A 27545-nucleotide genomic window follows, 5' to 3' on the forward strand; every position below is an offset into this window, starting at 1 on the left:
CTGACAGGAAGAGTTAGAGAAAGAGAGACAGAGATCTTCCATCCTCTGATTCACTCCCCAAAGGGCTGCAATGGCTGGGGCTGGGCCAGGCCAAATCCAGATCCCTTCATCTGTGTCTCCCACATGGGTGCGGGGACACACGTACTTTGCTATCTTTCATTGCTCTCTCAGGTGCATTAGTAAGGAGCTGGATGAGAAGTGGAGCATCCAGGATTCAAACCGGTACCTATATGGGATGCTGGCATCGCAGTCAGTGGCTTTACCCATGATGCTTCAATGCTGGTCACCTATTTCCTGTTAATTATGTTGGCTTGTTTTTATTGGGTGCATTCCATTACTGCTTGAGTTGTACCTGAGTGAATTCTGTATGGCAGTAGAGACAGAAACACATTGTAATATATAGAAGAAGAACTCAAGTTGTGCTTTGTTTCCCATGTTGTCCTGATGATACTGATACTTCTGCTTGCTTTCTGCAGGAACTTACAGTGTGTTTGATTAGGAAGTAGTGTGTACTGCTTAGGAATGCAGGTGTACCTCTCATTGTGACTCAGGGCTCAAAGCCTGTTACTCCTGTAGTTAGGGTGAATTATCTTTAATGTATTGCATGCAAATGTCCCTGTTGACATCACCAGCTCTTCTGATAAGGGTCTCAACTCTTCTATGTTGCGTGATCTGTAAGCCTTGAAGTTTATGCCAATAAATGTTTGCTTGACTCAGCACATTCAGAGAATTCACTGTGCATTTCTTTGCTAGGTCATCATTAAGTGAGACCATGGCAGCACCTGACAATGCATAAGTTGCTGTTAATAAAAAATGTGTTCCTTGTTATTATAGCAACTGTAGCCAATACTCAATGCATAAATATTTTTCTTCGTTAATAGTAATTTATTTTGTTGTTTTGTTGGTTATTTCTATTTTTTGAATGGCAGAGAGACAGAAATCATCCATATATGAAAGGCAGAGGCCAGGAAAGAAGGAGGTTGGGAGACAGATGGACAGACATACTTAGCTTTCTTATGCTGATTGACTCTCCAATCTGCAACAGCTGGGACTGTCGGAGTAGGATGAAGCCAGGAGCCCAGAACTCAGTCCAGTCTCCCACATGTGTGGCAGGGACCCAACTACTTGAACCGTCACCGGCTGCCTCCCAGGAAATAGATTAACAGGAAGCTGGATCAGAGGCAGATTGGTACTTAGACCCACACACTCATAGATGGGTTATTGGTGTTCCAAGGTGTGACTTAACCCATTGTGTCAAACACCAACCCCTTCTTTGCTAGTTTGTTTCTGTGCCCGCTCTCTTTGAAGAAGCCACCCAGGGATTCTTAAATAGCCAAAATATATAATGGTTTCAGGCTCTTTGAATCAAAACAAAATTTATCTTTGAGAATGTTTGAATAAGGTATTAATTTTATAGTTCCATTTTTTTCCCATGTGGAGGATAGTATGTGCTTCTTTAGTATATCCAGTGTTGCTATGAGGCAGTAAAATGAATTTCTTAAGGGTGAATAATTTATTTAGTACCATTCTTTCTTGAGAAAATAATACTAAAGCATCCTAAAAATTCTTAAGAGGTAAGCCTTTCTTCTCATCAGTTACACTTTTGAAGATTGGTTGTAGGAAATGATAGTGATAGGATCTAACATTTTTATACTAGCTTATTATGTTTTGGGCAATATTTTATGCATACCTAATTGTATTGCTGTGAAACAGGTACTGTTATATTCATTTTTTATATGTAGAAATGTTGAAGCCAAGATGAAGTGACTTTTCTAATGCCAAGTATCCAGTTAATTGGTAAAGTCGGAAGTTCATTTTGCCTCTGTTGAGGCCAGAGATGTGCATGAAAATAGATGTAAAAGATTAATGCTAAATTTTATAACACTATGGCATTTCTAAGTATACGCTTACATACATATTCAAATACAAACATGTATATAAACCAGAAAACCAACTAACAACATACTGATAGCAGGAGTTACCTCCAGATGTTGGGATTATGAGTGATTGTGTTTGTATGTGTTTTTCTTGGGCACGTTACTCTACATTTTGGGGGAAATAGTCTGAAGTTATTTTAATTTGATTAAAAGGTAGTACCTTTAGATGGACTGTTCTCAGTGTGTCAGGCAATTAAAAATGCTGGTTGTCACATTACCAGGATCTTCTCTGGGGACCCTCTTGTTGGGGTCACATTTCCTTCTCGCCCATCTGTTGGCTCAGTGGTTTTGTAAATGCATTCAAGATTTCCACCAACAAGTTGATGTTTCACCCTGCTCTCCTCAAAAGCTTCCGGATAAATCCCCTGCTTGTATTGGTTTAGCTATAAGCAGATAGTCAGCTTAGTGAAGAACATCCTGTGTAGTTATCTGTTTACTCCATTGAGCTCTTCGTTAGTGTAATGTTAATAACAAGGCTGGGTGGACAGTCAGGACGCAGCTGTTCGACTTTGCTGCGTCTTGTGCAAAAGTCCTGTCCAAAAAAAAAAAAAAACTTACATTTGGTCATAAAGGGATGTATTGCTTGAGAGTCTGGAAGTTAAATGCAGATCTCTTATACTATGTCAAGAATAATTGAAACAAATTGTCTTATATGCTGTAATTCTAATATATTTGACCTGATTACTTTAAAATTCAGTTTGGTTAGAGGAATCTCTCCAAGTTTTCCCTAATAAAAACTGAGTCATGAAGTCCACCCGTTCACTTGATTCCTGTTCCGGTGGGCGTGTTGATCTTTATCTGACCAGCCTCAGTACCAGCACTGTAGAGATCTTGGATGGCATGTCTGAACTTGTGTTGTGGCCTGCCTGCTCTCTTGCTTGACCCTGCACAGCCATATGTGTGTGTGGATTAGTTTCCTGTTGCTACTGCAATAAAGAACCCCAGATTTTGCGGCTTAAAACAGTGTTCCTATCTTATTTCACAGTTCTGCAGGTCAGTATGGTGTGTGTGACAGTGTCCTCCTCTTAGAGTGTCATGAGGCCAAAATCGAGTTGCCAGTAGGGCTGTCCGTGTTCCTTTCTGGGAGCTCCGGGGATGGATCGACATCCCAGCTCATTGCAGTTGCCTGGATTCAATTCCCGCTGTCCTAGGATGGAAGCCCCTTTGCTGCGGGCTGCTCACACCCCTTCTCATGTATCCATGCAGCCCTCTCCAGCAACAGCAGCCTGAGTTCCAGTCACCAGTCTTCTTCCCTGCTCTCACCTCTGTTTTAAGAGCTTATGCTTAAATCCAGAATATTCTTTCATTCTCAGAAGAAGAACATCTTCATAGGATCCAGGAATTAGAGACATGGACAATTTTGGGAGGCTGCTCTGCCTACCACAGTGAGCCTATTTGTCTGCATATGAATGTTTCCCTTCTCTCTGTTTATCTTGACAGTGATAAACTTGTGGTAAACATTCTTTTAAAGTGAAGCAAACTTAGTGAAGGTGGAAAACAGAAAAAGGCCATAAATAGGAGAGTCTTGAGTGGGATGTTGGAGGCTACTTTGGGTTTGATATCCTCAAAATTGAAGAGTCACAGAAGATGGGGAAAACATGATCAACCTAAATATGACATGGGACTGGACATAAGGTTTTTATGGGACGGCCAAGAGGTATATTCGCGAAGTAAAAATAAGTAGTAATAATACATACAATTGTAGGAGAATCATGTAATGGAATTTAGATAGGATTTTCTGAAACAGGAAATCACTAAGTTTTCGAGTTAGAAAATAATAAAAGGAAGTGAACATTTTGTAAGGATTAGTCTGGAAGTGTTAAGCTATTGGATTGAAGGTGAGAAGAGTCTTGACAGGTGAATATGAGATAAAGGGTCTGAGCCATCATCAGGAAGCACCTTCTTTATCCAGTACTCTTAACTGTAGGCTTCGTAAGATTTTTAGTATTTCGAAACATAGGGGCCAGCGCTGTGGCATAGCGGGTAAAGCTGCAGCCTGCAGTACCAGCACCCCATATGGGCACCGGTTCAAGTCCTGGCTGCTCCACTTCTGATCCAGCTCTCTGCTGTGGCCTGGGAAAGCAGTGGAGGATGGCCAAAGTCCTTGGGCCCCTGCACCCGTGTGGGAGACTTGGAAGGAGCTCCTGGCTCCCGGCTTTGGATTGGTGCAGCTCCGGCCGTTGTGGCCAATCAGGAAGTGAACCAGCAGATGAAGACCTGTCTCTCTGCCTTTCCTTCTCTCTCTGTGTAACTCACACTTTCAAATAAATAAATAAATCTTAAAAAAAATAAGCCTTCAGTTATGACTGCATTAATTTCTTCTTTAGCTCTGCTATCTTTTCAGTTTTGTTGTTTATGCTGTCTCTTTTTTTGAGGATCTAATTCAGTAGGAGTGATACATCTTTCTGCTAATTCAGTAGGAGTGATCCATCTTTCTCCTGTGTCTGACTTTATTTCATGTACTTCTCAGATAATCTGTGCTAATCCAGCTTTTTAAGGGTTGCTTCATCTGTTGAATATGAAGATCTAAAATTGAGAAATTAGAAGTTATTTTATCAAATCCAGCCAGTGTGTCAATATAATAAGTAGAAGCAAAATTCTGGCCTTTAATTCTAATTTAGTGCCCTGTCCCTCTGGCTGTTGAGAGGTAATTGGAGAGGATGCTTGACACTCAGGTTACACTGAGATGAGTAATGTTCCTGCTAAATGCATATGAATTTAGCTTTCTTAAGGAAGATTTATTTATTTGAAAGAGTTACAGAGAGAGGGAGAGCGAGAGATAGACAAAGGGAGAGAGAGAAAGTGTCTTCCATCCACTGGTTCGCTCACCAAATGTCTGTAATGACTGGAGCTGAGCTGTTCTGAAGTCAGAAGCCAGGAGCTTCTTCCAGGTCTCCCATGTGGGTGCAGGGGTCCAAGGACTTGGGCCATCCTCTGCTGCTTTTCCAGTTGGATTAGCTGGGAGCTGGGTCACAAGTAGGGCAGCTCGGGCTCAAACCAGTGCCCATATGGGATGCTGGTGCTGCTGAGCCATAGTGCTGGCCCCATGAATTTAGCTAATTTTAAAGAGAGATAATGTATGCATGCTGTGTGAAATAGATACTTGGGGCCCCTGTATGCAGGAATTGCATCTTTTTCTTAAAATATTTTTTATTTATTTGAAAGGCAGAATACAAAGAGAGAGGGAGAAACAGAGTGAGAGAATATTCCACTTGCTGGTTTACTCTCCCAATGGCACAACGGTCTGGGCTGTGCCAGACCGAAGCCAGTAGCCCATAATTCCTTCTGGGTCTCCAATGTGGATGCAAGGACCCAAGCAATTCTGCCATCTTTTGCTGCTTTCTCAGGCTGTTATCGGGGAGCTGGATCAGAAGGGGAGCAGCTGGGACTCAAACCTGTGCCCATAGAGGATGCCATCATCATAGGCAGTGGCTTAACCCACTATACTGTGGCACCAGCCCCAGGAACTGTCTTTGGATCTACTTGGTGGGTCTTGCATCATAAAGGAGCTTTGAGATGTTTATTAAATTAGTGACTGGTGATTGGGACCACCTAGGTTGCCCTGTGAAATATTTTTTTTATTTCCTTATGTTTAGAACTGCTAGAGGTGGAAGGACAGCTAACAAGCAAGCAGCACTACTGTCCATAACCTTGAGTGATAGGTAAACTCCTAGCTTTGAGTACCCTTGGAACAGTCTGGTCTTGTTTTACAATTGATCTTTCTGGTGGGGGTGAAATTCACAAGTATGCATGTCAGTGAGTGTGACCAGCCTTTTCTATGGAGATCTGATTAGTTTAAGTTTAAAGCCACATTTTAGACATGACTTCAGTAAAGGTTACAGGCACTCTTTGGCTCTTAAATTTCATTTCAGAGCAAGAGGTCCCTAAGGGTTGGTTTGACTTATTTAATTACACTGTACAGAACTTGGGTAATAGTTTTATAAAAATCTTCTTCAAGGCAAATTGTGTAATTTAATACAAAGTGGTAAATTGGTAAACCTTTAACATTTGTGTCATGAGACAAGTGATTGAGATCATGATTAAATAAAGGGGAAAATGTAGGTGTATCATATGTGAGTGAGGAATGACAGTATTTGTGTGTGTTTGATAAATCTAGAAGGAGGGAAATCTCATGAGAAACATGATGTACCGCTGACCTGGATGATGCAGCTGTTACGGACTCGACAAATGAAAAGCGTGTTGTCTTCTTAGTCAACAGTTACTAATGTATTCTAGCGGTAGGAGTGTGCCAGGTGCTGAATGCTAGAGGTGTAGACCTCTTCTAGTGGGGAGGCAGAACCACATGTACTGATGTAGGTTGTGTGCTTCCATGGTAGCTTACCAGGGGCCAGTGAGAGCTTGCAGATAGATACACCTAGCATGTAGAAGGTTATCATTGAGCGTTGCACTAGTCAATCAAAGTGACTTGTCCCCACCCTCTTGGTGAATGGTTAGCAGTCTTGCAAGGTTTAGCTGAGGCCCATAATACTCCTGCAGAGTCACTTAGGATGTGTTGCTACCTTTATCCTGCACAGCATGCAGCCTGTGCTTCTGCCCCCAGCATTTTCAGTCCCTCAATGGTTGTGGAGCACCAGAGGGAGTGCAGGACAGGGAGGTCTGGGACACCCGGCCTCTCAGAGTAGAAAAAAAAAATGTGACTTCCAGAATTGATATCATGTATGGGGGTCTTCAAATTTATGGAAAATGTGTATTATGAAAACTATGCATAGATTTCATTGTTTTTGCATGAGAATAAATTTAATTTTTAATTCCAGTTTTCCCTGAACTTTTTGAAGTCTCCTCCTAGTAACAAAGTAAGTAATATGGACCACCTGTCAGTAGACTTTTGATTTGCAACAGTTTAAAACTTTTTTTCCTCTTCTGGTCAAGCCAGAGAAAAGGCAGAAACAAGCCAAAATCAAGTCTTTGGCTGAGACAAGAATCAGTTCTGTTCAGGGACAGTAATGTATTTGCTTCCACACTCCTGACTCTCCTCCCCACCTTGAGGTATCCACCTTGCATGCACCTTTATGTTATGGAAAACATTCCAGTTCAAAGGAAACTTTTTGTTGTGCTTTTGTTCTTGCAAACGATTTAATATTTTTTACTTTTTTACATTTATGTGCAAAAATCTAAGTTCATTTCACTGTTTTTTTCTAATCACAGGCATATGAATATGCACTAAAGCTCATTCACTTCCATGATACTGAGAGCTACGCCATTGTCTTGTCTCTTCTTGTTTAGGAGGTGGACACCAGGTTCCCTTTGGCCAGCTGAAGAGGCCACATTTTTTTGTCACCTTCAGTTTTCTTTCCTGTGTAAGATGAATTCACTTATTCATTATGTTTCATGATAAAAATATGCTGAATCCCTAGTGTGAGCCAGGAACTACTTTAAGTATTGTGATAAACCCGTATAGACATGGTGCCTTTCCCTACAGTGGTGTAGTCCGGTAGAAGATGGATAGTTAAATGGTAATGTTGGAATGTGATGAGACCTATCAAGAGGGCATTCAGAGGACTGAGTGGTTTAGGAGAGGACATTATTGCATAATGTTGTATTGGAAAGTCTTTGACTACAAGAAGTTCCGTGAAAAAATTATTACAGTGTTGTTAATCTCCAGGAAGATCCTGGGAAGTGGTCACCTGCTAGTATACCTATCAGTGTTGACAGCTAAAACACACACACACTTTCCAAATTGTTATTTGTATGTGTTATTTGTATATGTTGTAGAAAGAAAATTGGATGCACATTTGAATTAGAACAAGTGTCAAAACCAAAAATTAATAGTTTTCTGTATATTTAAAAGAACAAAGGTCATTTGGTAGGTATTCAGGCAGATGCTTGTATTTTGTCCTCTGTAAAGATGTACTTTTTAGTAATGCACTTAATATTGCCTGTGGTGAGGACTGTTTTTTTTTTCCTTTTTTAAACAGATGCAGAACCTGTGTAGATCAGTGATCTGCCTGCACATGACTGTATGCAGTACAGTCCCATGTGAGACCCATTCAGTGATGTGCCATAGCACTGTCCAATTGCTGTGAGGCTCTAGATGCTTGTTCTTAATTACAATATCAGTATGAGTATGGAAATGCTATCAATTTATGGTCATACTTTGACCAGCAATGTTAATTTTTTATTTATTTATTTTTTTGACAGGCAGAGTGGACGATGAGAGAGGAAGACAGAGAGAAAGGTCTTCCTTGCCGTTGGTTCACCCGCCAATGGCCGCTGCGGCCGGCGCGCTGCGGCCAGCGCACCGTGCTGATCCGATGGCAGGAGCCAGGTGCTTTTCCTGGTCTCCCATGAGGTACAGGGCCCAAGCACTTGGGCCATCCTCCACTGCCCTCCCTGGCCACAGCAGAGAGCTGGCCTGGAAGAGGGGCAACCAGGACAGAATCCAGCGCCCGGACCGGGACTAGAACCCCGTGTGCTGGCGCCGCAAGGTGGAGCATTAGCCTAGTGAGCCGCGGCGCCGGCCCAACTGACAATGTTAATTTTATCCTCACAAAAAGTCCTGTATTTGTACACTTAGTTCTGTGTTTGTACATACAGACTTGCCATCCACTTATAGCAAAAATATTACTCCGATTGTGGGCACAGCCTCGGCTGCCTGCTGATGCCTTGGTGGCTGTGAACACAGTATCCTTCAAGTGTGGGTTCCAGTCCTTGGTTCCTGACTCCATCACGGGGATTAGAAGCCTGCAGGGCCTGGCCTGAGTGAGTATAGCAGCTTTATTGACAACAGTGACTCCTTCATTCATTCAACAAATACTGCCTGAGAGGATGACATTTGAAGAGGGAAAGGAGTGAACTACACAGCTCTGCAGAGAAAGAACTTTCCAGAAAGAATAAATAGCAAAATGAATTGCTTGAGATCTGAGAGATGCGGTCGGGGGCACCACATCATTCAGAGCCTTTTGGGGTGCACTGTGTGGAGCAGGATGACAAACAGTTGGAAGACACTGAGTCAGGGTGGAAACAAACAACATGATCGTACTTAAGCACTAAGGTCACGAGTAGCGTGACTTGATTGTGTGTTGAGAACAGCACGCAGGGGACAGGGATGAAATCACAGAGATCGGTTAGGAGGCCACTTAAATGATCCAATGAAAGGGAATGAAGTTGATGGATCAGATGGCAGCCGTAGAGATGGTGGAAGCGTTGAATTTGGGATATATTTTATTTGCCTTTTATCTTCTAGTGTTTCTTTACAGAGAACTGTAGAGTATGTAATGATCTGTAGTCACCCTGCTGCACAATAGAACCCCAGAACTCCTTATTCCAACCCAGCTGGAACCTAGTCCTCATCCATCTACCTTTCCCCATCACTCCCACCTCACTTTGCTCCCCATCCTCTGGTAACCACTATTATATACACAATTTCTATGAGATTACCTGGTGTGTTTTTTTTTTTTTTAGACTCAACAAAGACTTTTTAGAGTGAGATCAAGTCATAGTTCTCTCTGTTTGATTTATTTCACTTACATAATGACCTCCAGTTCATGTTGTTGCAAATGAAAAGATTTCCATTTTTATAGCTAAGTAATAGTCCATTATTTATAGGTATCATATTTTGCTTATATATTTATCGGTATTCCAGTACTTAGATTTTGTCTTATGTCTTGGCTATTGTGAATAATGCTTCAATAAACATGGCAGTGCAGATGCCTTTTCAATGGACAGATTTCATTTCTCCTGGATATATATACCCAGGGATAGAACTGCTGGATCATATGGTAGTTCTACTTTTTGTTTTTTTGAGGAACTTCCATACTGTTTTCCAAGATGGTTGTAGTAATCTGCATTCCACCAGCAGTGTGCAGAGCTTCTCTTTTCTCCACATTCTTGCCAAACCCTTTAATATTTTGCCATTTTTGGAAGGTTTGAAAGGCAGAGTTGCAGAAAGAGGGCGAGGGGGAGAAGGTGGGGGGTAGAGAGAGAGATCAATCTTCCATCCACTGGTTCACTGCCCAGAAGATTGCAATGGCTGAAGATGGGCCAATCCAAAGCCAAGAGGCAGGAGCTTCTTCCTGGTCTCCCAAAAGGGTGCAGAGACCCAAGCGCTCGAGCCATCTTCTGCTGCCTTCCCAGGAACATTAGCAGGAAGCGGGATCAGAAGTGGAGCATCCAGGACTTGAACTGGTGCGCATAAGGGATGCTGGAGATGCAGGTGCAGGCCTAACATACTATGCCACATTGCCATCATGCTGGGGAAAGATTTTAAAGGCAGTTTTTTAACATATAATATGACCTAACATCCGTTTAATAATCATTGTTTTTGGAAGTTTATCAGCCTCCCCTTTTTGTATGAGTATTTGTTTTACACGTGTTTGTGCATATATCTATACCTTTGTCTATGAGTTTTCTCATTGCGGACAGCTATTTGGAGTTATTTTTATTGTTCTGGGGAATGCTGGATGGAATGGTTACTTTCATTTCTCTTTTTCTCCATCATGATTGTTTCCTGCAGTCCCATTTATTCTTGTCAAGTTTTCCTTCTTGCCATCAATCTGCCTCATTTGTGTACCCGTCCTGCTTCTTTTTCTTTCTTTCAGGGCTGCAAAGAGCCATAGATGGTCTTTTATTTGGTTGGTTTTCATTCTTGATGCATATACAAACCACTGGAGTATGCATTTTTGAATCTTATAGATGTCTTCCAGATAGAGCTTTATATTATTATGAAGATATTTGTCATTTGGGCAGCTCAGAAAGACTTTCTCCTTGCGGCTCTCTGCTCACCTTTTATATTTTGCAGACAGCAGCTTGTCAGTTGACTTGGTATTAATGTCTCTTTAGTTGCCGCATTCTGTAATTACAGAAATTCTGCTGTTAGTGGCACATCTCTGGTTTGAGGGTATGCTCTAGAAATTGCTGGTGGTTGCTGACCCTATTATTTTGGAGTGTATACTGAGTCCATAGCTTCAAGTGATTGTATTTCATGTAGTATTCCATACACAGTTCTGTAAATGTGTCAGCTTAGCAAACATTTACTCAATGTTCATGAGGTGTTATAAGTAATACTGTGTGGTCCCTATAAGATTAACAATTTATAATGGAAGACAGACATTAAGCTACTAAATAAAACTCATTATAGCGCTACAGATAGTGTCAAGTGCTGTGAAAACAAAAAGCAGTGTATGCAGATGGAGCTGGAGGTACTGAATGCAGGTCAGAAAAGGCTCTTGGGGAGGTGACATGCTAGCACAGAGCTGTTCCGTGTGAGGGACTACACCCAGTTTATGGAAGAGCAGCAAGCTCAGAGCGCATGAGGCGAGCCTGGTGACTGAGGGTCACAGAAAGATCTGACTGGCGGATGCTAGTTAGCTGGTGGGTGAGGTTGGAGAAGCTGATATGATACGGTGAAGGGTTTGGATTTTATTTTACATCTAAGAAAAGTCCATAGAGAATTTTCAGTAGAGTAGGCTGTGCGTTTGTTTGTGTTTGTCTTAAAAAAAAAAAAAGTCATCCTGGTTGCTCTCTGGAGAATAGATTGTAGGCTTGCAAGGCAGAGAATTTGAGAGACTCTTAAAGCAGTTTTGGGAGCAGTGTAAGTTGACTTGGGCTGTAAAAGTTGGCCTGAAGATGGAGAGAAGTAGCAATGCTTGGATTAAGTCTTGAAGGTAGAGCAAATAAGTGTGTTATTAGATGGATACTGAGAAAAAGAAGCAAACCCAGTTTTGGCCAGAACAATGAAGTGAATTACATTGGATTACTGAAAAGTGGACGACTCAGAGAAAAGCAGGTTTGCAGGGAGAAAATTTGGAGTTCCATTTTGGGATTGTCATGGACTCTTCATGGATTTCCCTACCTTCCCTTTCTTCTGAGGCAGGTACAGGTACAGGAGCTGAAGAGTGGGCAACCAGACTAGAGGTGAAGGAGGCAGTGGGACTGAGAGCTGCATAGGCAGCCAATGAAGTTGGTTATATATTCAGGGGATTGAGCAACCAAGTAAATATATTGAGGTTACAACAAACTATGTTTATTATTGACAGATAAGGAATTTATAAATATAGAATGAGGAAGATTAAAAAGAATTTGAAGATGTCAGACAGGAATTGGAATTTAAAGTAAACTCATGGTTTTTAAAACATGAATATAAATGTAGATACAGAAAATTATGCATATGACACCACTTTAAAAGTTTGTAGAAAATGGAATTAAAAGATAAGTTTATTTTGATGCAAAAAGTTTGAAATCCATGCATATGGGAAGTCCTCAAAATGGTCATGGAAGATGTCTACAATCAAAAATAACTAGATGAATTTGTAAATTCTGTCATCTCCTAAGAGGGAAATCAAAGTTCTTTGAAGGAACAGTTGATTGCAGGGTGTGTGTAATGAGCCTGGAAAATGTATTTCCCTAAGGAATTGAAGAACTCTTCAGGGGCCGGTGCTGTGGCTTAGTAGGTAAAGCTACCACCTGTGGCGCCAGTATCCCACATGGGTGCCGGTTTGGGTCCCAGCTGCTAGATTCAGTTCTCTGCTAATGTGCCTGGGAAAGCAGTGAAAGATGGCTCAAGTCCTTGGACCCTTTTATCCATGTGAGAGACCTGGAAGAAGCTCCTGGCTTTGGATTGGCAAAATTCTGGTCATTGTGGCCATTTCTGGAGTGAACCAGTAGATGGAAGATTCTCATTCTCTCTCTCTCTCTCTCTCTCTCTCTCTCTCTCTTCTCTAGTCTCTCGTCTCTCTCTCTCTCTCTCTCTGTATCTGTCTCTCTTCTCTCTCTTTCTCTCTCTGGCTCTCTCTCTAACTCTACCTTTCAAATAAATAAATAAATCTTAAAATAAATTTCTTTCAGAGTGATAGGGTGTGTCATGAAGATGCAGAAGTTAGCTTGAAGGAGCGCACATTGGCCAGATACTGGATAATTTGAGCATTAAAGTAAATGTTGATGTTGTATACGAATAAGTGAGAGATAAGAAAAATTTCTTCTTTACAGCGGGGTGTTTTGTTAATAAATGAGGAAGAAATGGGTAGTTTAAAAAAAAGTCATGATTTGGCATCTACCATAATGATAGTTGATTCAGATGGAAGTTACAGATGGATCCTGATGTTGGTGGGAAGAAGTTTGATGAGACATTGAATGCTGTATAGTATTGGGTTATCTCCCCACAAAATGCTTATGAATTACAGAGGAAAATCTGTTGACCAGGTGATCCAGGTTAACTTCACCAGTCGTGACATATGTTGACATCATGTGATTCTTGATGAGAAATGCTGAGAAAAGGTTAGTATCATTTCTGAGGTTTTTCTGATAAAATGCCAACATGAGTTTGACTTTGAGGACACCTTTACAGTTTTTGCTTGAGGGACATCCTAAAGAGTGAGAGATTGGAACTCTTGAGAATTGTCAATATCACGAAGGTGGGCAAACACTGAGCAGCTATTTGAGAATAAAAGAGGTACAGCCAGGGAATGCTGCATTTGATTCTGGGCAGCAAGTGCAAGGGCTGCTGTTGACAGGCACAGCGTGTGCAGAGGACCTCTAGATTGGACTGACAGCGCGGGATCAGTTTCCTTATTCAGCTAGTGATCTGAGGTTCCAGAGGTGAATATTCTCTTGTGGAACGTTTACTCTGGGGAACGTAGGGCAGACCAGCCCTTATGTCAGAAACTTGCTCTCTCAGAGTACTGAGAATGGGTGCAGTTAGATAAAGAAGGTGATTGGAACAGATGTGGTAAAACGTTAATGATGGAGACATTGCAGTTCAGGGGATGCGGTTCCTTGTAGCATCCTTGAACCATGTCCAGCTATTTGTGTGGAGGTGAGGTGATGGCGGAGAGTTGGGTTTAGTACGTATCAAGGTCTTTCAGGTTCCTGTGATAAACAGAGGAGGAGAGGATGAGTACCGGGCACTTGGTGGGGGGCCTGATAGTGCCAGACAGTAGAATCTATACTGAGTAGGGATTCAGAGAGGACACGCATGAGGAGGGAACTGTGGAGATGTTACGAGAGTGAATGGAGGGGCCGGTACCATGGCTCACTTGGTTAATCCTCCGCCTGCATCACCAGCATCCTGTATGGGCACCGGCTTCTAGTCCTGGTTACTCCTCTTCCAGGCCAGCTCTCTGCTGTGGCCCGGGAGGGCAGTGGAGTATGGCCCAAGTGCTTGGGCTCCTGCACCCACATGGGAGACCAGGAGGAAGCACCTGGCTCTTGGCTTTGGATTGGCACAGCGCTGGCCGTAGCAGCCATTTGGAGAGTGAACCAATGGAAGGAAGACCTTTCTCTCGGTCTCTCTCTCTCTGTCAATATCTCTACTGTCAAATAAAAAAAAAGACAAAGAGAGAGTGAATGGATTGGGATTCCCAATGGGTGTCTGCTCTTGGGACTGCCTTGTTGGATAGTGCAGTGGTCCTGGGAATCGAGTGAGAGAGCCAAGGAAACCACAGGTGCTTGATGGAGATTTAGTTGGGGTTTGTAGAGTATGATCATGGAAGGAGGACAGATTGAGGAGGATTCAGGAACGATGACAGCAAAGAACTGCGAGGTCAGCAGGAGTGGATCACTCGTGTGCAGTGAGTGGTTCAGAGTGCCAAAAGTTTCGTCAGTGAAGGGAAGGGATAACCATGAACAAGTAGCTGGTTTTAACAAGAAGCACATAGGGCTGAATGGCTTGATAGGCAAGTAATGCTCCCTAAGAGTATCTGTGCCCCTGTCCCTGGGTCCTGTGACTCTGTTACCCTAAGAGGCTACAGAAGTGATTACAGTAAGGATAGGGAGGTTGCTTTGGATTATCTGATTGGGCTAAATATCACAAAAGACATTGTGAAGTTAGATCCGAAGAAGTAGTGCTGGAAGCGGTCCCAGAGGGCCTTGAATACAAATTATTCATGTACTACCAGCTTTGTAGAGGGAGAGAGGGGCCTGTGGACCTTGGAAAAGGCTAGCAAAGTGACTCTTCGCTTGTGCCTCCAGAGGGCGTGTGGCCTGGGGACACCTTGATTTCAGGCCAGTAGTATTCATTTCATATTTCTGACCCCCACTAAATGAGATAATAAATTTGTGTTCTTTTAAGCTACTAACTGTGGTAGCCTGTTACAGCAGCAATAGGAAACTTATAGAAATGGTTTGGGGCCATTTCTTTGAGTTTTCTGAAAGTGTTAAAGAAGTTCTGAAAGCAATCAGGAACCAGCATAGCCTTCTACTTTTAGGCCAGCGGCATATTGGATGTGGGGGAGAAAACCAGCCTCCTTCACAGGGACATCAGAGGACAGCCTGCTTTTTCTTTCACAAAGAAGGTGGTGGGTGATTGAGAGGAAATTGAGGGTGTAGAGGCATGGCAGATGGTGAATTTGTAAGAGTATAGTATTGGGTACAGAGATCTAGAGGGAGACTTTCAAGGTTTGCCATATATAAATAGAAAGAGCTAAGAATCTGCATAATATTGGATTACCTACCTAGGATCCTTAAATCCCATGAGTGAGTAAAGTTAAAACCAGTGAGCAAAGCTAAAATCAGCAGTAGATGGCATACGGATTCTCCTTGGATAGGTGGGCAGTCAGTTCTAATTTTTACCCCTTTCATGAGATTGTTTTGTTAGACAGTGACCCAGAGAGAGCAACAGCTACCAGTCTGTACAGATGATTTGTCTGCTCTGACTGGGTTCTGTCCCTACAGACTGGGTGGCATCTTAGCAGTTAGGGAAGTGTATGAAAACTGTTTAGTAAAGCCACAGTAAGATAGCCATACCTTCCTGCTCCCAGACATTAAGGCACTCGACTACTGCCTAAGATAAAATATGATACTTATTCTTGTTTAGAAATTACCTTCATCGGGGCTGGCGTTGTGGCACAGCAGGTCAACACCCTGGTCTGAAGCACTGGCATCCCATGTGGGTGCCGGTTTGAGTCCCAGCTGCTACACATCATTATTTAGACAGGGCCACAAGCAAAGTGGAAGTTCTCTCCTCCCTTCAGAGAAAGGTACTTCCTTCTTTGATGGTCCGTCCCTTCTTTCCAGTGGGATCTGACTCACAGAGATCTTTCATGAAAGCCATTTTTTGCCACAGTGTCTTGGCTTTCCATGTCTGAAATGCTCTCATAAGCTTTTCAGCGAGATCCAAATGCCTTAAGGGCTGATTCTGAGGCCAGAGTGCTGTTTAGGGCATTTGTCATTCTATGAGTCAGCTGTGTGGCATGCTGCCCATAAATATATTATTCATAATTGTTTCCCTTTTCTTTCAAAGGTATTTATAGACAACATTTTATTGGCAAAATATTTCATTATATTTCTTAATTTAGCACTGCTATAGTTTCAGAGTTCTAATATTTCACTATTATGTGATGAACAACTTTATTGATGGAAGTCTGTACTTAAAAGTATCCCATAGGATAGAGTTCTGATAATGTTACCACTAAATCAAAGATCAAGAACAGTACAAAGTCTGTTGAAGAGTGATGACAAATTATCTTCCTAAAACCTAGCAACAAGTTTACACTCACCCTAGTGATAGGTCTAGACATTCCCATTTTACCTGCTCAAGATAGCAATGAGTTCATTTGCATACTTTTAAACGTAATGATGCAGTAAACCATGGAATCTTAGGAGTGACCCATTTCAACTGGATTTTTGCAGAAATTTGATATTTTTAATGTAAAAATATCTTCTATCATATCCTACACAGTTGTTCATTATCCCCCTGCTGCTTAAACCTTTTCAGTGGAAGTTCATGGATTTTGTTTGTCTCTGTGACTAAATGATTATTAAAATTTAGGGCCTTCATATTACTAAAAGGAAACATCCTTCACCATATTATTAAGCTGTGGTAATCTATAGAAGCTGTCTACTGCTAACTAGTTCTTTTTTTAAAGATTTATTTACTTATTTTGAAAGAATTACAGCATGAGAGGGAGGAGGAGAGAGAGAGGAAGAGATAGAAGAAGTAGCTTCCATCCATTGATTCACTCCCCAAATGGCTGCGACATCTGGGGCTGGGCCTCACCAAAGCGAGGAGCCCAGAACTCTTCCAAGTCTCCCATGTGGGTGCAGGGGCCCAAGCACTTGGGCCATCTTCTGCTGCTTTCCCAGGCACATTAGGGAGGGTGTGGATCTGGAGCAGAGCCACCAGGACTCATAGTGTTGCCCATATGGGATGCTGGCACTACACACAGCAGCTTAACCTGCTGCACCACATTGCTGGCCCCCTAGACAGTCTATGAAATTACATCTATGAGTATTTTTCTAAGAACCTTTTCAGAAAGAATCTTTTGCCTTATTTCTTTATGTATAACACATAGTAAGCAATTAATCAGGAAGTCAAATCTAAATATTGTTCAACTTTGTTTCATAACAATAAGTACTTATAATATAGTTGACATATCTCTGAATTGTCATCGATTTGGAAATGATGTGACCAGTGTTTGGAGTTAGGCTGTTAGAATGCTCTATCAAAATAACTCTGGCTCATGAGCTAGTGTGTGAATCATTTATTGAAGAGTCTAACAAGATCTGACGAAATTCCCACTTGTTAGACAAAAGTACTCAACGTAGTTTTCAGTTGATATTAAACATGGATATTTTGGTAAGTCCACTGCATTTTGCCTCAGTGTTTCAAGGACATGTTTTGGATTGATCTTAATCATTGTCTTGTATTAAGACTTACGGAAGTCCTTTACTCTTAGCTTTCTATTGAAATGTTTGTTATTTTGATTATAACTAAAGGTAGAGAAAAATGTGACATTTAGTTTCCACTTAATTAATAGGCATCTGGAAGGCTAACTTTAGGATCAATTTAAGTTTTAGTTTCTTAAAATTTGGAAAAAAAATGAATTTAAACTACCTACAAATTAAGTAGTTAGTGTGTCTTTGGACTTTTTCACTAAGAACCAATTCTGAGTGTATTCTGAGTATAGGCAGAAGGGACTATAGGTTGGGTAGAACATTTTGGGTATGCAAGTAATTAAATTCGTGCCACTAGCTAGGGATTTCTCAGATAGTCAAATATAAGTAATTTAATGTGTTCATTATTTGGTGTCATCCATGCTATCTTTTCCCTCATTGGTATAGATAATGAAATTTATTCCAATTTTATTTTTTTGTTCCACCTGGGTAATGACAATTTATAAAAGTGACACATGGAAGAGTTTATTTTTAAAAAGGGGGCATTTTTGCCGGCACCGTGGCTCATTAGGCTAATCCTCCGCCTAGCGGTGCTGGCACACCGGATTCTGTCCCGGTTGCCCCTCTTCCAGGCCAGCTCTCTGCTGTGGCCAGGGAGTGCAGTGGAGGATGGCCCAAGTGCTTGGGCCCTGCACCTCATGGGAGACCAGGAGAAGCACCTGGCTCCTGCCATCGGATCAGCGCGGTGCGCTGGCCGCAGTGCGCCTGCCGCGGCTCCCATTGGAGGGTGAACCAACGGCAAAAGGAAGACCTTTCTCTCTGTCTCTCTCTCTCACTGTCCACTCTGCCTGTAAAAAAGGGGGGGGCATTTTTGGTTTATTACTTACCATGCTTATCTTAACAATGTAAAGTGTGACACATTATTATTTTTAAGTATTCCTAATCTGGTAATTCCAAAATCCAAAAAACCCTGAAAACTGAAACACCTCTGATCCCAGCCATTTCAAATAAGGGATATTCAACCTGTTCAAGAAATTCAAGGGAGATACTTTGCAGTTCAGGTAAGATAAGCTGTGTAGAAATTAAGCAGGCTTTTGTTTTACACTTGATTCATTTATTTGTACTAAAGTAGCTCATTCAGTAACACCCCATTTGTCTGGTCACTTTCCTGAATAAGATGGAATTTTCCAGGTAACTGATCATAAATTAGTTTTCCAGGTAACTGAGTCTTAAACATTCAAGGACTCAAATCTTTTAAATTTAACCATTTTGATGGAAATTTTTATAAAATAGGTTTCGTACTTTCTACCTCCTTACTTTCCTCCTCTTTTTTTTTTAATCAAAGGATGCGATGTGATTGGATCTTTTTTTCTGAGGTCTTGGGACCTCTATTTTTGGCAAGTTGAGAGTCATGCTTGCTTTTAGGGTTTTTTCCCCTCTCCTTGGTCAGTTGCCATTTCTTCTCTTGGATCCACCTCTCTTCTTGTTCCCTTGAGGGTTTTGGATTTTATTCTCTGTGGCTCATGAAACCACACTTGGTGGGAAGCCCCGTGTGTGGTCAGCCAGGATTCTGGAAGAGGAGAGTGTGGGCATCAGGAAGGAAGTGCCTGGGCTAGTGGCCCTCCAGATGCCTTCGCTGTGCCAGACGTTCTTATTTCCCAGTTTGGAGCTTTGTTCTCGCTGCTGACTCATATGTTGGGTCTTACCTGAGACCTTTGTTTTCACAGGTGAGCCCTAAGAGTATTCTGCGAATGGCTCAAGCTTGCGCACACTGAATCGTGTTAGAACCCTTGGTTTAAGACTCGAGTATGCTGTCTAGAAGCACACTGCTTCTCTATTCTGTAGTGTTAACTCCAGGTAATTATTATGTACATGGTTAGCAGTCTTAATAGGTAAAAAAAAGGCTGTGTTCTCTTTGATGGGTGCTCTTGTTACTCACCCTCCTATCTAGGCTAGAAAGCAGAGTACCTTTAGATGTTTCTACATGCATGTGGAGCGACTCAGCTTTTTCTCTTTATAGCTTTGGTATTACTAGAATCTTCCCTCTCTGCCACCTTCGTTCTGTGGCCCTGCTGTCATCCTTTGCCTCTTATTCTTGTTCTGCTCATCCTCCTCAAAAGCACCAGTCGTTTGACCAATACACGCACTCATTAAATGGAAAAAATACAGGGAGGCACTTTGAACACGTAAGGGGCATTTCTCTTATCAAATGCCTGATACGGGAATGTTACTGCTGATCTTGCTCTGATTAGATTTCTTTTTTCTTTCTTTTTTAATGATTTATTTAGTTACTTGAAAGTCAGAGTTACACAGAGAGAGAAGGAGAGGAAGAGAGAGAGGCAGAGGGAGAGGTCTTCCATCTGCTGGTTCATTCCCCAGATGGCCGCAATGTCCGGAGCTGCTCCAATCCAAAGCCAGGAGCCAGGAACTTCTTCCGGGTCTCCCACATGGATACAGGGGCCCAAGGACTTGAGCCATCTTCTACTGCTTCCCAGGCCACAGCAGAGAGCTGGATTGGAAGTGGAACAGCTGAGGCTCCTGCCACCACCGCAGGTGGTGGCTTTACCTGCTACACCACAGCGCTTACCTCCTAGATTTCCTTTTTCTAACACAGGCAGTACAGTACTGTCCTTTTGAGAGGAACAAAGGTTGTAAACGTCACACGTGAAATGAGAAGTTGAGTAAGAAGACCTTCAGGGGCAGGTATTTGATGTTGGGTGGCAATAAGAAGCTGCTTGGAACACCTGCATCCCATAGAGTATTCCCTGTTTCAAGTCCTGATGTTGCTACTTTACTCAAAAAGAAAAGATTTTGTTTATTTGAAAGGCAGAGTTACAGGGAGACAGAGAGGGAGAGAGAGAGATTGATCTTCCATCCACTGGTTCACTCCCCAAATGGCCTCAGTGGTGGCTGGGGCTGGGCCAGGCCAAAGTCGAGAGCCAGGAGCTTCATCTGGGTATCCCACAAGAGTGGTAGGGCCCAAGCACTTGGGCCATCTGTATGCCTTCCCAGGCACATTGGGAGGGAGCTGGTCCAGAAATGGAGCATCTGGGACTGGAAGTGGTACCCATATGGGATGCTGGCGTTGCAGGTGGCAGCTTTACCCACAACACCAGTGCCAACACCTGGTGCTGCTTACGATGCAGCTCCCAGCTGATGTGCATCCTGGGTGGCAGCAGGTGAAGGCCCAAGTGCTGGGTCCCTGCCACCTAAATTTGAGATCCGATTTGAGCTCCAGGTTCTGGGCTTTAGCTAAGATCCAGATCTTCCTGCTGGGGGCCTTTTGGGAGTTGTTGGAATATCGAACTCTCTCTTTGTCTCTTTGCTTTTCATATAAAATGAAAATTAAAACTATGTAAAAAACAATAGCTTTGGTAAATGCTAAAGGAATATGAATTACTCAGACTTTAAAAGTCATTTGTAAGGCATATATTCATCTTTAAACATATAAATTTTATTTTGAGGGTGATGTTAAAATCAATTTTGTATATTTCTCTGACAGTAAGAACTTATTTGATAAGCAGTTTTAAATATGAATCTATTTTTCTTTTAGCAACTTAACTCATGTACCATATGAAGCCAATTATTACCATAGGTCAATAAAGAAAAATGGCACTAGATTTTCTGTTTATCCTTAAAATGTGGAAATTCATGTTTTCAAGGTTTTTTTTTTTTTTTTTGCATTGTTCCCTTGATGATTTCCTTCTGTCATTTTATCTCTTTTTACAACTCTTGCCAGTTTCCACTGGGCCTGCTGAACTAAACTTGTTTTCCTCTTTTCCTTTGCTCTCCTCTCTCTTTGCCCTTTGTCGTTGTTTCACAAGAGTTTTCTTATTATCTGAGGGTGTTCAGTTTCCTTGTTTGCTTTCTTCATTGCCTCTGTTTTATTTTTTTGGTAAGAAAACAACGTGAGATCATCTCCCCTGGTGACAGATTTTCAAATGTACAATACAGAACTGCTAACTGTAGGGATAATGTTCCACAGCGGATGTGCAGAACCTATGCATTTCGTGTTATGGAAACTGATCGACAGCTCCACATAGTCTCTGCTGCCCCTGGTGACCGCTGAGCTGATCCTGCTTCTGTGGGTTTGATTGTTGTAGATGCCTCTTGCAAGGGGAACCATGTCGTGTTTGTCCTGTGTGACTGGATGATTTTCTTTAGCATAAGGTTCATTCACCTTGTTACATGTTACCAAATGTCCTTCCTGTTTGAAATGCTAATTAATACTCCACAGTATGTATAGACCATATTTGCTTTATCTTTTCGTCTGTTAATGGACATTTAGTGCTTCTGTGTCTTGGCTAGCGTGAATAATGCCGCAGAGAATGGAGGATCTTAATTTCAGTTGCTGTAGATTTATACTAGAACTGAGATTGCTGAGTCATATGGTGCTTTCATCTTACATGTTTTGGAGGAACTTCCACACTGTTTTCCATAGTGGCTGCACGATTTTACAGTTCTGCAACATACAGGTTTCCAGTCTCTCCACATCCTCCCCAGTGTCTGCCTTCATCTTTTGGATAGTCCCCATCCTGAGGGGTGTGATGTGGTGTCCTACGGTGACTGAGTTTGTGTATCCTGCTTCCTTGTTTGTTTTAGTCTCTTTTCTGGGGAAGACTTTCCTGAGTTATCCATTGGCCAGTATTTTCTCCTTCATAAGCTACATGCACACGAGGGTGACCACTATACTAAGTGATCCATGTTACTTCAGTATACACAAAGGAACTGCCAAACATGTGTGGAAATTATAATTTTATTATATTTTTATTATTATTTTATTATTATATATAATATATATTATTACATATATTATATAATATATAATTTATTATATTAATATATTATATTATTATATAATAAAATAAAATATAATTTTATTTGGTGCAAAACACTTTAATAGTTTTTTTCATAATAGGCATTTTCGATGGACTTTTTGAAGACCCCGTCCTCTATGCAGTTTCATTATTTCCTTTTGAGTGTATTTGGTTATCCATATTTAACTAGCAAAACTAGGGATCTGTGGAAATTCAGCATAAGAAAGGCTTAAATTAGAGTGTTAGACATTGCATTGGATTATCATAGAAAGTTTTGTGACTTCTGAAAAATGTATTATTTTGGATTTTTAATACAAATGTTACTGTGATGTTTCAAGAATGTGAGGTTTTGTTGGAGGAGTTGGGAGCAGAGTCTTTGTCTTTTCTTTTGGACTCAAAGGGTGTTTTTAGGTGCATTACGGTTCTACTTTCCCAATTTCACCGTACCTTAGGGGTTAAGTTGGGTTTAAAGTAATGAATTACAGCATATTCTTTATTCTTCTGTTGGAATTGCTGGCCACTTAGGAGGTTGAGAACTACTCCTACGAGATACTTCATTACTGTGATCCTTAATTAGGATGAGATAATGGGTCATTTTCTTAATTCCCATAAACTTAGTTGAGGGAAATCATTTCATACAGAATAATTCAGATGTTTTAAAGCCGTGTATCAAAAAGGAAGTTTAGTTTTCTCAAAGAATGTGCAGTGGTGGAGGTTTTCTCAAAAACCATTTTACTAATAAATGCTAAGGGTCTTGTAAAGTGAGGAAAAATGCATTACGCCTCATGGTTTAAATGAACAAAATGTACCGATTTACTTCAGAACTATCAAAGCTAATAAAATAAATTTTGTACATTAATTTTCATTAGTATGATTGTGCTAAGTGTGGGTAGTTCTTTTATTTCATTAAAACAAAAGAAAACTGGTAGGCTATAGAGAGTCCCTTTGTTTATTTGGCCTAATTTAAAAGTAAAATGTATATTATTCTCATTACATGCATTAGTGTTGAGTGTTGCATTCATAAATTTATGGCTGTCTTAAATTGAACAGTAGTTGATTACTTTGTGCTTTGTGGCTGCACAAAGAGAGGCTGGGCTGGGAGTGAAGAGGACTCAGGTCCAGGCTGTTACAGTGCTCGCCTGCTCTGTGGCTTCTGCAGGTCTCTTAAATTCTCTGCTGTCAAGGCTTCTCAGCTAGACAAGATCCCCTATGTTCCCTCCATTTAAAATAGTCCCCTATCTTCTGACAACATAAGTCTTCATTGGTCTTTGTAAGTTGAGTGATTAATACAAATGCTTTGTGTGGATATGTAAAAATAACATGCTTGGAATTTCAGGTATTATTAAAATGTATAAGGTGAGAAATGAAAGTTGGCCAACACCCTGACTGAAAGTGGATTAAAAGAAAACAGTCTTCAGTGGCAGAGCTAACAATTGCTAAAAAAATTCATGCATGTCTCAGGGTTTGCACAGAAATCATGATACATGTACTTCATAGCACCTTGAATTTTCTCCCTTATGTCTTGGAAATTATTTCATGTAAGCAGATTCCTGAACATACTTACTTCTAACATTAATACTTCAACAAGAAATTTAAAGTGTAAATCTTACCTTTTTTCTTAAATCCTAATTGTTCCTATGCTATTTAAATAATTTGTAAAAATTATATAGAAAAATGGGGACCAGCGCCGTGGCTCACTTGGTTAATCCTCCGCCTGCGGCACCAGCATCCCATATGGGTGCCGGGTTCTGGTCCCGGTTGCTCCTCTTCCAGTCCAGCTCTCTGCCGTGGCCCAGGAGGGCAGTGGAGGATGGCCCAAGTGCCTGGGCACCTGCACCCACATGGAAGACCAGGAGGAAGCACCAGGCTCCTGGCTTCAGATCAGTATGGCTCCGGCTGTGGTGGCCATTAGGGGGTGAACCAATGGAAGGAAGACCTTTCTCTGTCTCTCTCCCTCTCTCTCTCACTAACTCTGTCAAATAAAAAAAAGAAAAAGAAAAATGTCTGAAAGTAAATAAAAGAAATGATAAGGCAAGCACTATAGATTTTTTTAACAATACAATGTTTGTATTGGTGGTTTTTTTCCCCTTTGTGTTTTTTCTCTGTATTCCACTTTTTTAACAATTGATGTTTTGTTGGAAAAAATCCATTTTAATAAAAAGTACCATGCTATTATGAGGTAATTATCAATCAGCAATTTACTCAAATTATAAACCCATATTCTTTATTGACTGTTAAATCACACCTTATTAAAATATCTTATTGTTATTTTTCTTTTTAAATTAAAGTATAATTGATGTATTATAAAATGCGGGTTTTAACTAGACTTTTTTTTTATCCCATGGCATTTAAAATAGAAAGCCTTCCAGTAATTTCATGAAGTTTGCTGAAATCATTGTAGAATCAGTGCCTCCATTCCACCTAGAAACCCCCTATCTGATGCCTCTCCCCATGGGGTAACTTTGTTTAGAACTCATGCACATGGAATCCCACTCTACATACTCTTTTGTGTCTATTATGCCTTTTTATATTATTTCTCTGTTTATGTATCTTTTGCTATTTTAAGTTACGACTTTTTTGGTAAGATTTATTTATTTGAAAGGCAGAGTTAGAAGAAGAGACAGAGGGAGATATCTCCCGTCCACTGGTTCACTTCCCAAGTGGCCCCAACAGCCAGAAGCCAGGAGGTTCTTCCGGGTCTCGCAATGGGTGTAGGGGCCCAAGGACTTGGACCATCTTCTGCTTTCTCAAAGCACGTTAGCGGGGAGCTGACTCAGAAATGGAGCTGCTGGAACAGCAACCAGCACCCGTATGGGATGCCGGCATTGCAGATGGCAACTTAACCTGCTATGCTGCAATGGGGGCCCTGCCTTCTTTTATTAACATTTAAGTAACCAGCCCAAGGTCACTCAGGAAGCACTAGAACCAGCTTGGCATCAGGTCTGTGGGACCCTAGAGCTCTTTAGCCAAGCCCTAAAAGTGCTAATTTTTAGGGTCTTGAGATAGAAAATAATAGGGAAGGAGGGGAATAGGTTATGAAAATCTTTGAGTGTCATGCTGGGAAACTTGTATGTTATTCCTTATTTGTGGTCCCTCTGCTACAGCGCCGTGGTACTTGAGGATTGTGAAGTAGAACCAACTGCAAAGTTCTTCCCCTCAAAATAGCGAGATTTCCGAGTTTCCTTCTGCAAGGACACAGCAAGCAGGTGCTGTGCACGCTACCTCTGAGCCCACATACGCTGTGATCTTCGTGCACCGTAGAGTTGCAGAACTTGACCTAAATGTTGGCATTTTGAGGTGCATCCCCTTCAGCAGGCCAGATTCCCCAGGGAAGATTCTCCTAGTCTCCTGGGTTGATAAGCTGGCTGCCAGTGCTCAGTTGTGTTGAGGCTGTGTGAGTGTGTCTGGGTAATCTCTCTGCACTGACGCGTCCTCACCACAGGCATTCTAGAGTCTCTGCAGAGAATAAACCTCCCGTGCTTGTCTGGAGGAACTGAGGGTCACCTGGTTATGCACGTGGGGAAAGAGACCCAGACACTGATAGGTTTTTGTTTACCCGCGTTTCCAGAGACCTTCCTTATTTTGTCTCCTTCACACCTTTCTGGGGTGATCTGTGACACCATCCAGTCCCTGTGATTCAGTCCCTGGATCCCCAAAGAGGTGGTTGAATGTTAAGTCAGACTGCTTGTGCCCTACTGCAGACTCAGGCTTGTTAGGGAGCTGAAACACTTCCTGCTGCCCTCCCTAACATCTGCCACCTGGAACGCTTGTGTTCTTTACCTTTCGATCTTCCCACCCCTTTTTAAATCAGTGTGAGTATGGGGATCTTTTCATTACTTTTGTCTTTTCATTAATAAGCTTCCTTCTGTTGTTGATGACATGGGTTTGGAAATACTGATTTCTCATATTGTCTGTAAATCAGAATCATTTTGACTTCAAGAGCGTTCATGTTGCCTTGTCATCAAATTATCCTCATCCATTCGTTATTTTTAATTTTTTGAAATTTTTTATTTTTTATTTTTTGACAGGCAGAGTGGACAGTGAGAGAGAGAGAGAGAGAGAGAGGCAGAGAGAAAGGTCTTCCTTTGCCGTTGGTTCACCCCGCAATGGCCGCTGCGGCCGGCACATCGTGATGATCCAAAGCCAGGAGCCAGGTGCTTCTCCTGGTCTCCTATGCGAGTGCAGGGCCCAAGGACTTGGGCCATCCTCCACTGCACTCCCGGGCCATAGCAGAGAGCTGGCCTGGAAGAGGGGCAACCGGGACAGAATCCGGCGCCCTGACCGGGACTAGAACCCCGTGTGCTGGCGCCGCAGGTGGAGGATTAGCCTATTGAGCCACGGCGCCAGCCTCATCCATTCTTAAAGTAAGTCTCCCTTACCTGGAAAGAATGATGGTGTTGGATTATAAACAGTCTTGGATGTCTTGCTGAGTAATTTGCATTTTGTTCCTTACAAATTGAATTGACCAAGTCCACAAGATCTCCTGTCCATCCCCCAGCTGCTTCTGTTCCAAGCTCAGGACACAGGAATTTAAGATACTTCTTACCTCAACCCCAGAAGGTCATGAAACTGGAAGAGGTTAAATATGACCACTCAGGCCCAGACCAAGAGGAAATCACTTTGGAGGCTGGGTAACATTTTGCAGAATAAAGTGGGCACAAAAGTAGGAGACCTCAAATCACATTTGCGTGTTGACATGATTTTGTGATTATCGGTGCAAGGAGAAACAGGGGTCTCCCTGGGAGCTTTTGGCTGGAGTCTCCGCTGTGTGTTCATGTCCCTTCTCCCTGTTAATAGCAGCTCCCTAGGGCCTTTTCTACCTCATCAGTGACTGGTGTGGCTCAGTGCCTAGGAAATGGCTTCTGGTTTTGTTGTTTGTTTTGTCACTGTTGCTAGTGTGTTGAATAGTTCCTATCAAAATGTGCCAACAAGAAGACCCAAAGCTCCCTGGAGCTCAAGTCACCTTCTGCCAGATGGGAGGTAACTTGTGTCCCTAAGTTGGGCTCTGTGGAGCAAGGGTAGCCTAGGGCACCCTATTCATAGTATTTACCAGGAAGTTGAGATGGGGCTCGGAATACTTCATCTGCAGCTCCGTGGTGTTGTGGTTTTAGCCATTCCTTCACAGACTTGATTTTTGTGGTTTAAAATGATTATTTGAATGATTTTATTGAATTTTAGTGAGCAAATGGAGGAGGAGCTGCTGGGCCCTTGCTTTTATGGCCTG

At 41.9% G+C, this 27545-nt stretch overlaps 1 protein-coding gene across 2 annotated transcripts in view; it reads left to right on the plus strand.

The window, feature by feature from the left end:
* Positions 1-27545, plus strand: part of SDK1 (sidekick cell adhesion molecule 1) — a 982790-nt gene that overhangs the window by 287807 nt on the left and 667438 nt on the right. The window contains exon 1 of one of the 2 annotated variants that reach the window (XM_070064294.2): positions 21436-21588. The exons of the other annotated variant lie outside the window; for it this stretch is intronic. The gene's annotated coding sequence lies outside the window, so the exon portion shown is untranslated. Of the gene's footprint in view, positions 1-21435; positions 21589-27545 lie in introns of those variants that run through there. 2 annotated transcript variants of the gene reach the window in all.

Source organism: Oryctolagus cuniculus, chromosome 19 (genome assembly GCF_051225735.1).
Source record: "Oryctolagus cuniculus isolate XC-2025 breed Fujian yellow rabbit chromosome 19, ASM5122573v1, whole genome shotgun sequence".
Taxonomy (NCBI): domain Eukaryota; kingdom Metazoa; phylum Chordata; class Mammalia; order Lagomorpha; family Leporidae; genus Oryctolagus; species Oryctolagus cuniculus.